Genomic DNA, 11,120 nt, shown 5'->3' with positions numbered 1-11,120 from the left:
CGTAGAGCTTATCACACCCGATAATCACGTGGTGTCTCGGCACGATGAACTGTAGCAACGGTGCATACTCAGGGGGAACACTTATTCCTTGAAATTTAGTGAGAGATTATCTTATAATGCTACTGCCGTACTAAGCAAAATAAGATGCATAAAGTATGAACATCACATGCAATCAAAATAAGTGATATGATATGGCCATCATCATCTTTTGCCTTTGATCTCCATCTTCAAAGCACCGTCATGATCGCCATCATCACCGGCTTGACACCTTGATCTCCATCATAGCATCGTTGTCGTCTCGCCAACTATTGCTTCTACGACTATCGCTACCTCTTAGTGATAAAGTAAAGCAATTACATGGCGATTGCATTACATACAATAAAGAGACAACCATATGGCTCCTGCCAGTTGCCGATAACTCTTACAAAACACAATCATCTCATACAACAATTTATATATCACCATGTATTGACCATATCACATCATAACAAGCCCTACAAAAACAACTTAGACGTCCTCTACTTTGTTGTTGCAAGTTTTACGTGGCTGCTACGGGCTTCTAGCAAGAACCGTTCTTACATATGCATCAAAACCACAACGATTTTTTGTCATGTGTGATGTTTTAACCTTCAACAAGGACCGGGCGTAGTCAAACTTGATTCAACTAAAGCTGGAGAAACAGACACCCGCTAGCCACCTGTGTGCGAAGCACGTCGGTAGAACCAGTCTCATGAACACGGTCATGTAATGTCGGTTCGGGCCGCTTCATCCAACAATACCGCCGAATCAAAGTAAGACGTTGCTGGTAAGTAGTATGACTATTATCGCCATCAACTCTCTGTGTTCTACTCGTGCATATAATATCTACGCATAGACCTGGCTCTGTGATAACCCACAAGTATAGGGGATCGCAACAGTTTTCAAGGGTAGAGTATTCAACCCAAATTTATTGATTTGACACAAGGGGAGCCAAAGAATATTCTCAAGTATTAGCAGCCGAGTTGTCAATTCAACCACACCTGGAAACTTAATATCTGCAGCAAAGTGTTTAGTAGCAAAGTAATATGATAGTAGTGGTAACGATGGTAAAAGGTAACAATAGCAAAAGTAATGTTTTTGGTATTTTGTAGTGATGATAACAGTAGCAACTGAAAAGTAAATAAGCAAAGAACAATATATGGAAAGCTCGTAGGAAATGGATCGGTGATGGAGAATTATGCCGGATGTGGTTCATCATGCAACAGTCATAACCTAGGGTGACACAGAACTAGTTCCAGTTCATCAATGTAATGTAGGAAGTATTCCGAATATAGTCATACATGCTTATGGAAAAGAACTTGCATGACATCATTTGTCCTACCCTCCCGTGGCAGCGGGGTCCTAGCGGAAACTAAGGTATATTAAGGCCTCCTTTTAATAGAGTACCGGAACAAAGCATTAACACATAGTGAATACATGAACTCCTCAAACTATGGTCATCACCGGTAAGTATCCCGATTATTGTCACTTCGGGGTTAACAGATCATAACACATAATAGGTGACTATAGACTTGCAAGATAGGATCAAGAACTCTCATATATTGATGAAAACATAATAGGTTCAGATCTGAAATCATGGCACTCGAGCCCTAGTGACAAGCATTAAGCATAGAAAATTCATAGGAAGATCAATCTCAGAACATAGTGGATACTAGGGATCAAACCCTAACAAAACTAACTCGATTACATGATAAATCTCATCCAACCCATCACTGTCCAGCAAGCCTACGATGAAATTACTCACGCACGGCGGTGAGCACCATGAAATTTGTGATGGAGGATGGTTGATGATGACGATGGTGACGGATTCCCCTCTCCGGAGCCCCAAATGAACTCCAGATCAGCCCTCCCGAGAGAGCTTAGGGCTTGGCGGCGGCTCCGTATCGTAAAATGGGATGAATCCTTCTTCTATGGTTTTTTCTCCCCGAAAGTGAATATATGGAGTCTAGGTTGAGGTCGGTGGAGCGTCAGGGGGCCCACGAGGCAGGGGGCGCGCCCAGGGGGCAGGCGGCCCCCCACTCTCGTGGATAGGTGGGACACTCCCTGACGTGGATCTTCCTTTCAATATTCATTAAATGTTCCAGAATAATGCTCTATTGATTTTCAGGTCATTCCGAGAACTTTTATTTATTCACAAAAATAACACCATGGCAATTCTACTGAAAATAGCATCAGTCCGGGTTAGTTCTATTCGAATCATGCAAGTTAGAGTTCAAAACAAGGGCAAAAGTGTTTGGAAAAGTAGATACGATGGAGACGTATCAACTCCCCCAAGCTTAAACCTTTGCTTGTCCTCAAGCAATTCAGTTGATAAACTGAAAATGATAGAGAAAAACTTTTACAAAGTCTATTTGCTCTTGTTGTTGTAAATATGTAAAGCCAACATTCAAGTTTTCAGCAAAGATTATGAACTAACCATATTCACAATAACATTTAGGTCTCATGTTTACTCATATCAATGGCATAACCAACTAGTGAGCAATAATAATAAATCTCGGATGACAACACTTTCTCAAAACAATTATGATATGATATAACAAGATGGTATCTCGCTAGCCCTTTCTGAGACCGCAAAACATAAATGCAGAGCACCTTTAAAGATCAAGGACTGACTAGACATTGTAATTCATGGTAAAAGAGATCCAGTCAAGTCATACTAAATGTAAACTAACAGTAATGAATGCAAATTACAGCGGTGCTCTCCAACTGGTGCTTTTTAATAAGAGGGAGATGACTCAACATAAAAGTAAATAGATAGGCCCTTCGCAGAGGGAAGCAAGGATTTATAGAGGTGCTAGAGCTTGATTTTGAAATAGATATGAATAATATTTTGAGCGGTATACTTTCATTGTCAACATAACAACCAAGAGATGGCGATATCTTCCATGCTACACACAATATAGGCGGTTCCCAAACAGAATGGTAAAGTTTATACTCCCCCTCCACCAACAAGCATCAATCCATGGCTTGATCGAAACAACAAGTGCCTCCAACTAACAAGAGTCCCGGGGGAGTTTTGTTTGCAGTTTTTTTGATTTGATTTGCATAAAGCATGGGACTGGGCATCCCGGTGAACAGCATTTTCTCGTGAGTGAGGAGCGGAGTCCACTCCTTTTAAGAATAACCTGCCTAACATGGAAGATACAGATAGCCCTAGTTGATACATGAGCTATTCGAGCATACAAAATAGGATATTTATTTGAAGGTTTAGAGTTTGGCACATACAAATTTACCTGGAACGGCAGGTAGATACTGTAAATAGGTAGGTATGGTGGACTCATATGGAATAACTTTGGGGTTTATGGCTGGATGCACAGGCGGTATTCCTGCTTAGTACAGGTGAAGGCTAGCAAAAGACTGGGAAGCGACCAGCTAGAGAGCGACAACAATCATGAACATGCATTAAGATTAATCAACACCGAATGCAAGCATGAGTAGGATATAATGCACCATGAACATAAATATCATAGAGGCTATGTTGATTTTGTTTCAACTACATGTGTGAACATGTGCCAAGTCAAGCCACTCGAATCGTTCAAAAGAGGATACCACCCTATCATACCACATCACAACCATTTTAATAGCATGTCGTCACGCAAGGTAAACCATTATAAGCTCCTAGCTAATTAAGCATGGCATAAGCAACTATAATCTATAATTGTCATTGCAAACATATTTATTCATAATAGGCTGAATCAGGAACGATGAACTAATCATATTTACAAAAACAGGAGAGGTCGAGTTCATACCAGCTTTTCTCATCTCAATAAGTTCATCATATAAACATCGTTATTGCCTTTCGCTTGCGCGACCAAATAGTGTGGATAATAATAATAGTGCACGTGCATTGGAGTAAGCTGGGATCTGCAAGCATTCAATTCAAGAGAGAAGACAAGGTAATATGGGCTCTTTATTAGATCAACAATAATGCATATAAGAGCCACTTAACATTTTCATTATGGTCTTCTCCTATCGACCCCCAAAGGAAAGAAAAGAAATAAAACTATTTACACGGGAAAGCTCCCAACAAGCAAAAGAAGAACGAGAAATCTTTTTGAGTTTTCTTTTTAATTACTACTACAAGCATGGAAAGTAAGCTAATTAAAATCTACAACTAAATTTTTTGTTTTTCTTAAGGTTTATTAAACACACAAGAACAAAGCATAAAAAAGGGAAATAAACTAGCATGGATGATACAATGAAAAAGTATGAGCACCGACAACTAGCAATGAGTGTGTGAACATGAATGTAATGTCGGTGAGAGATACGTACTCCCCAAGCTTAGGCTTTTGGCCTAAGTTGGTCTATGGCCACGGCTGGCCTGGTGGATATCCAAAGTAATAGTTGGGGTCATACTGTGAAGAAGCCTCGAATTGCCACTGGTTGGCAATCACCTCCTGATCCCACTAATAATTAGACTGTCGTGGATGATCAAATTGTGATTCCGGCTCTGGCTCTGTAGCTGCTGTAGAGTTTCGGTTGGCGTGAATGGCCTCCAACGGAACAAGGTACTTGCCTGCAGATAAATCAAACAAGGAAGGAGCAGGCAAGGTAATAGTCTCAAGATGATTTTTACCAAATATTAATTTGTACTTAAGCTCCTTTTCCCTATTCTTAACAATAAAATCATGTGCTACCATACTCTTATAATCTAGGTAAACATGAGGCAGCAACTTCTCTTCCTTCTCATAATGCCAAATAGGTATGTTAAAGTGTGCAGCGAGGCGCAATGCGAAGATGCCTCCAAGGACGGGGCCCTTAGTACGGTTAAGATTTAACCGCTTTGCAATAATGGCGCCCATATTGAATGTATCATCACGAAATAAGGCATGGCACAAAATAACAATATCAGGGGCACTCAGGTTTCCACAGTTTCTGCGCCCAATTAAACATCTAATACCAAATATAGCAAAGTAGCATAGAACATGAAAGTGCATGCTAGTAATTCGTGCGTCAGAATCCTTCCTCGTTTCCCCTACAGTAATGGTATGAATAAACCCATCCACATCGTCGTTCCTCTACGCTGCCCTCGAAAGGGATCAAACAAACCCGACAAAAATCATGAAGTGACATCTCCTTATGCTCATCATATAAATAAAATTCCACCATAGGTGGTGAGCTCCTAGCACGGAAATGAATGTTTTGCACAAAGATATTGGTGAGTAAGATGTACTATTCACGTTGGTCGTGGAGGAAGGCGGTGAGGCTTGCATTCTCAGCCAATTCATAGAAATCATCATAAATCCCGGCTGCTCTCAAGAAATTATCACAAGGCCATTCACACGGCCGAACTTTCACGGTGCGAGGGATATTATATTTGGGCCTCTTATCCTTCTCACTTTTCTTATCCTTCGAGCTTCGGCTCGATGAGCCCCTCAAAAATCTCTTTATATTTTTCTGAAAATTTCTGAAATTTTTAGTAACTTCAAAATAAAAGTGAACCAAACTCAAGAATATTGATAGCAACTACTCCTACAAGTGCCTAGAGGCAATATCATGTATCGAAACTACTTTTGACCATATAAATTTGACATGCAAGTTCAAGACCAGGGTCACCTAAGCAGCAAAAATATGCAATGAATAAAGCACTAGAACAAAAACTAATTGGACCATTGCAGGAGTCACATACCAAGGAACAATCCCCCAAAGCAGTTTTGTGAGAGGTGCTTTGAGCAAGGAGATCGAAAATGGCAGCAAAATGAGCTTGGACTCGGGTTTGAGCTGGTTAGTGGTGTTTGTGGGGGTAAGAAGGAATGTGTGGTAGCTGGAATAAGTGGAGGGGAGACATCATGGGCCCACGAGGCAGGGGGGGCGCGCCCAGGGGGTAGGGCGTGCCCTCCACCCTCGTGGCCAGGTGCTTGCTCCCTCTGCTGTGTTCTCAGTGCCAGATATTCTCAAATATTCTAGAAAAAAATCATATTTAATTTTCAGGGCATTTGGAGAACTTTTATTTTTGGGGTATTTTTTATTGCATTGATAATTCAGAAAACAGACATAAATTACTATTTTTGCTTTATTTAATATAAATAACAAAAAGTAAAAATAGGGTACAAGGAGGTGTGTGTTCTAAATTCATCCATCTCATGCTCATCAAAAGGAATCCACTAGCAAGGTTGATCAGGTCTTGTTAACAAACTCATTCCGAATAACATGGAACCGGAGAATTTTCGAATAACACTAGGTTACCTCAACAGAGATATGCACATCCCCCACAATAAGAATATCATATTTCTTCTTGACAGTAGGAAGAGGAAATTCAAAACCTCCAAAAATAATCGATGGAATTTTTCGAATAGAGTTTATACTATGATCTTGAGGTTGTTTCCTCGGAAAGTGTACCATATGCTCATTGCCATTAACGTGAAAAGTGACATTGCCTTTGGTGCAATCAATAATAGCCCCTATAGTATTCAAAAAGGGTCTTCCAAGAATAATAGACATACTATCGTCCTTGGGAATATGAAGAATAACAAAGTCCGTTAAAATATTAACGTTTGCAACCACAACAGGCACATCCTCACAAATACTGACAAGTATAGTAGTTGATTTATCAGCCATTTGCAAATATATTTCTGTAGGTGTCAAATTATTCAAATCAAGTCTACGATATAAAGAGAGTGGCATAACACTAACACCGGCTCCAAGATCACATAAAGCAGTTTTAACATAGTTTCTTTTAATGGAGCATGGTATAGTTGGTACTCCTGGATCTCCTAGTTTCTTAGGTATTCCACCTTTAAAAGTATAATTAGCAGGCATGGTGGAAATTTTAGCTTCCGATATCTTTCTTTTATTTGTAACAATTTCTTTCATATACTTAGCATAAGGATTCATTTTGATCATATCAGTCAAACGCATACGCAAGAAGATAGGTCTAATCATTTCAGCAAAGCGCTCTAAATCCTCATCATCCTTTTTCTTGGATGGTTTAGGAGGAAAAGGCATGGGTTTCTGAACCCATGGTTCTCTTTCCTTACCGTGCTTTCTAGCAACAAAGTCTCTCTTGTCATAACGTTGATTCTTTGATTGTGGGTTATCAAGATCAACAGCAGGTTCAATCTCTACTTCATTGTCATTACTAGGTTGAGCATCAATATGAACATCATCATTAACATTATTACTAGGTTCATGTTCATTACCAGATTGTGTTTCAACATCAGAAATAGAAATATCATTAGGGTTCTCAGGTGTGTCAATAACAAGTTCACTAGAAGCATGCAAAGTCCTATCATTTTTCTTCTTCTTCCTTTTAGAAGGACTACGTGCATCAATAATATTTCTCTGAGAATCTTGCTCAATTCTCTTAGGATGGCCTTCAGGATACAAAGGTTCCTGAGTCATTTTACCACCTCTAGTCATAATTCTAACAACATTATCATTTTTCTTACTATTTAATTCATTGAGCAAATCATTCTGAGCTTTAAGTACTTGTTATACTTGAGTGGTAACCATAGAAGCATGTTTACTAATAAGTTTTAGTTCACCTTTAACATTAGCCATATAATCTCACAAGTGTTCAAGCATTTCAGCATTACGTTTTAATTCTCTACCAAAATAAGCATTGAAGTTTTCTTGTTTGACCATAAAGTCATCAAACTCATCCAAGCATGGGCTAGCAAACTTAGTAAATGGAATTTCAGCTTTACCATATCTATAGAGATATTTACCTTTACTACCTATGTCGGATTATCAAGACCATGTACTTCTTCAACAGGCGGTAAATTAAGACCATGTATTTCTTCAATGGGAGGTAAATTCTTATCATCTTCAGCTTTAATTCCTTTTTCTTTCGTAGATTTCTTTGCCTCTTGCATATCTTCAGGACTGAGAAATAGAATACCCCTCTTCTTCGGAGTTGGTTCAGGATTTGGATCAGGAACTGGATCAGGAAGTGTCCAATTATTTTTATTAGTCAACATATTATTCAATAAAATTTCAGCTTCATCTGGTGTTCTTTCCCTGAAAACACAACCAACACAACTATCCAGGTGGTCTCTGGAAGCATCGGTTAGTCCATTATAAAAGATATCAAGTATTTCATTTTTCTTAAGAGGATGATCAAGCAAAGCATTAAGTAATTGGAGAATCCTCCCCAAGCTTGTGGGAGACTCTCTTCTTCAATTTGCACAAAATTATATATTTCCCTTAAAGCAGCTTGTTTCTTATGAGCGGGGAAATATTTAGCAGAGAAGTAATAAATCATATCCTGGGGACTACGCACACAACCAGGATCAAGAGAATTAAACCTTATCTTAGCATCATCCTTTAATGAGAACGGAAATATCTTAAGGATATAATAATAGAGATTTTTCTCATCATTAGTGAATAGGGTGGCTATATCATTTAATTTAGTAAGATGTGCCACAACAGTTTCAGATTCATAACCATAGAAAGGATCAGATTCAACTGAAGTAATTATCTCAGGATCAACAGAGAAATCATAATCCTAATCAGTACCAAAGGTAGGTGAAGTAGCATAAGCAAGATCATATTTCATTCTAGCATTCAAAGTTTTTTGTTTTAGCTTAGCTAGTAATTTCTTAAGATCACTCCTATCATTGCAAGCAAGAAAATCTCTAGCAGTTTCTTCATCCATAACATAGCCCTCAGGCACAACAGGTAATTCATATCTAGGGGGAGAGTCTTCATCATCACTTTCATCAATATTCTCAGTTTCAATAATTTCACTCTCTCTAGCCCTAGCAAGTTGTTCATCAAGAAATTCACCAAGTGGCACAGTAGTATCAAGCATAGAAGTAGTTTCATCATAAGTATCATGCATATCAGAAGTAGCATCATCAATAACATGCGACATATCAGAATTAATAGCAGAAGCAGGTATAGGTGTCGCAAGCTTACTCAAAACAGAAGGTGAATCAAGCCCAGGGGCAGGCGCGCCCCCACCCTCATGGATAGGTGGGACACCCACTAACATGGATCTTCCTTCCACTATTCATTATATGTTCCAGAATAATGCTCCGTTGATTTTCAGGTCATTCCGAGAACTTTTATTTCTGCACAAAAATAACACCATGGCAATGTTGCTGAAAACAGCGTCAGTCCGGGTTAGTTCCATTCAAATCATGCAAGTTAGAGTCCAAAACAAGGGGAAAAGTGTTTGGAAAAGTAGATACGATGGAGACGTGTCACTCTGATACCACTATCGGGGAACGCAATATTTCAAAAAATTCCCACGATCACGCAAGATCTATCTAGGAGATGCATGGCAATGAGAGGGGAGAGTGTGTCTACGTACCCTCATAGACCGAAAGCGTAAGCATTTAGTAACGCAGTTGATGTAGTCAAACGTCTTCGCGATTTAACCGATCCAAGTACCAAACGTATGGCACCTCCGCGATCAGCACATGTTCAGCTTGATGACATCCCTTGAACTCTTGATCCAGTTGAGGCTGAGGGAGAGTTCCGTCTGTACGATGGCGTGGCGACGGTGATGATGAAGTTACCGGCATAGGGCTTCACCTAAGCACTACGATGATATGACCGAGGTGTGTAACTGTGGAGGTGGGCACCACACACGGTTAGGAGAATCTTGTGTGTCCTAGGGTGCCCCCTGCTCCCGTATATAAAGGAGGGGAGGGGAGGCCGGCCAGCCGACCAGCCCTCCTAGGGCGCGCCAGCAGAGGGGAATCCTACTAGGACTCCAAGTCCTAGTAGGTTTCCACCTAAGGAAGAAGGAAGGAAGATGGGGAGGGGAAGGAAAGGGGGGCGCCACCCCTTCCCCTAGTACAATTCGGATCCAGGGGGCCCACGGCCATCCCCTCCTGGCCCTTCCTCTCTTCCCACTAAGGCCCATCGAGGCCCATTAGTTCCCCCGGGGGGGTTCCGATAACCCTCCGGCACTCCGATAATTATCCGGTACCTCTCAGAACTCATCTAGTGTCCGAATAACATCGTCCAATATATCAATCTTTATGTCTTGACCATTTCAAGACTCCTCGTCATGTCTGTGGTCTCATCCGGGACTCCGAACAAACTTCGGTCATCAAACCACATAACTCATAATACAAATCGGCATCGAACGTTAAGCGTGCGGACCCTACGGGTTCGAGAACTATGTAGACATGACTGAGACACATCTCCAGTAAATAACCAATAGTGGAACCTGGATGCTCATATTGGATCCTACATATTCTACAAAGATCTTTATCGGTCAAACCACATAATAACATACATTGTTCCCTTTGTCATCGGTATGTTACTTGCCTGAGATTCTATCGTCAGTATCATCATACCTAGTTCAATCTCGTTACCAGGAAGTCTCTTTACTCGTTCCGTAATACATCATCCCGTGACTAACTCATTAGTCACATTGCTTGCAAGGCTCATAGTGATGTGCATTACCGAGAGGGCCCAGAGATACCTCTTCGATACACGGAGTGACAAATCCTAATCTCGATCAATGCCAACTCAACAAACACCATTGGAGACACCTGTAGAGCATCTTTATAATCACCTAGTTACGTTGTGATGTTTGATAGCACACAAGGTGTTCCTCTGGTATTCGAGAGTTGCATAATTTCATAGTCTGAGGAACATGTATAAGTCATGAAGAAAGCAATAGCAGAAAAAACTAGACGATCATTATGCTAAGCTAACGGATGGGTCTTGTCCATCACATCATTCTCTAATGATGTGATCCCGTTCATCAAATGACAACACATGTATATGGCTAGGAAACTTAACAATCTTTGACTAACAAGCTAGTCAAGTAGAGGCATACTAGGGACACTCTGTTTGTCTATGTATCCACACATGTACTAAGTTTCCGGTTAATACAATTCTAGCATGATATAAGGAAATATAAATACCAACTTTATTATTGCCTCTAGGGCATATTTCCTTAAGTCATAGTGCAGCACATCATCATCTTCAAACTCATTCTAGCTAGCTAGTCACTCATGTTGCTCTCTCTCAGGTAAAATAGCATAGAAGATGTGTAGCTCTCCTGATTCATCATATTGGAGCATGTAGATGAATCTGTCTCCTAATTGTGGGCTACGCTTTTGATTGCTGCCCCCTAGTACTTCTCTGTGATCCTTCACAATTTTGCTCGAGTCTTT

The sequence above is a fragment of the Triticum dicoccoides genome, chromosome 5A (assembly GCF_002162155.2).
Source record: "Triticum dicoccoides isolate Atlit2015 ecotype Zavitan chromosome 5A, WEW_v2.0, whole genome shotgun sequence".
In the NCBI taxonomy this organism is placed as follows: Eukaryota; Viridiplantae; Streptophyta; class Magnoliopsida; order Poales; family Poaceae; genus Triticum; species Triticum dicoccoides.
The sequence above is the reverse complement of the archived record's forward strand: the minus strand, read 5'-3'. Positions refer to the sequence as shown.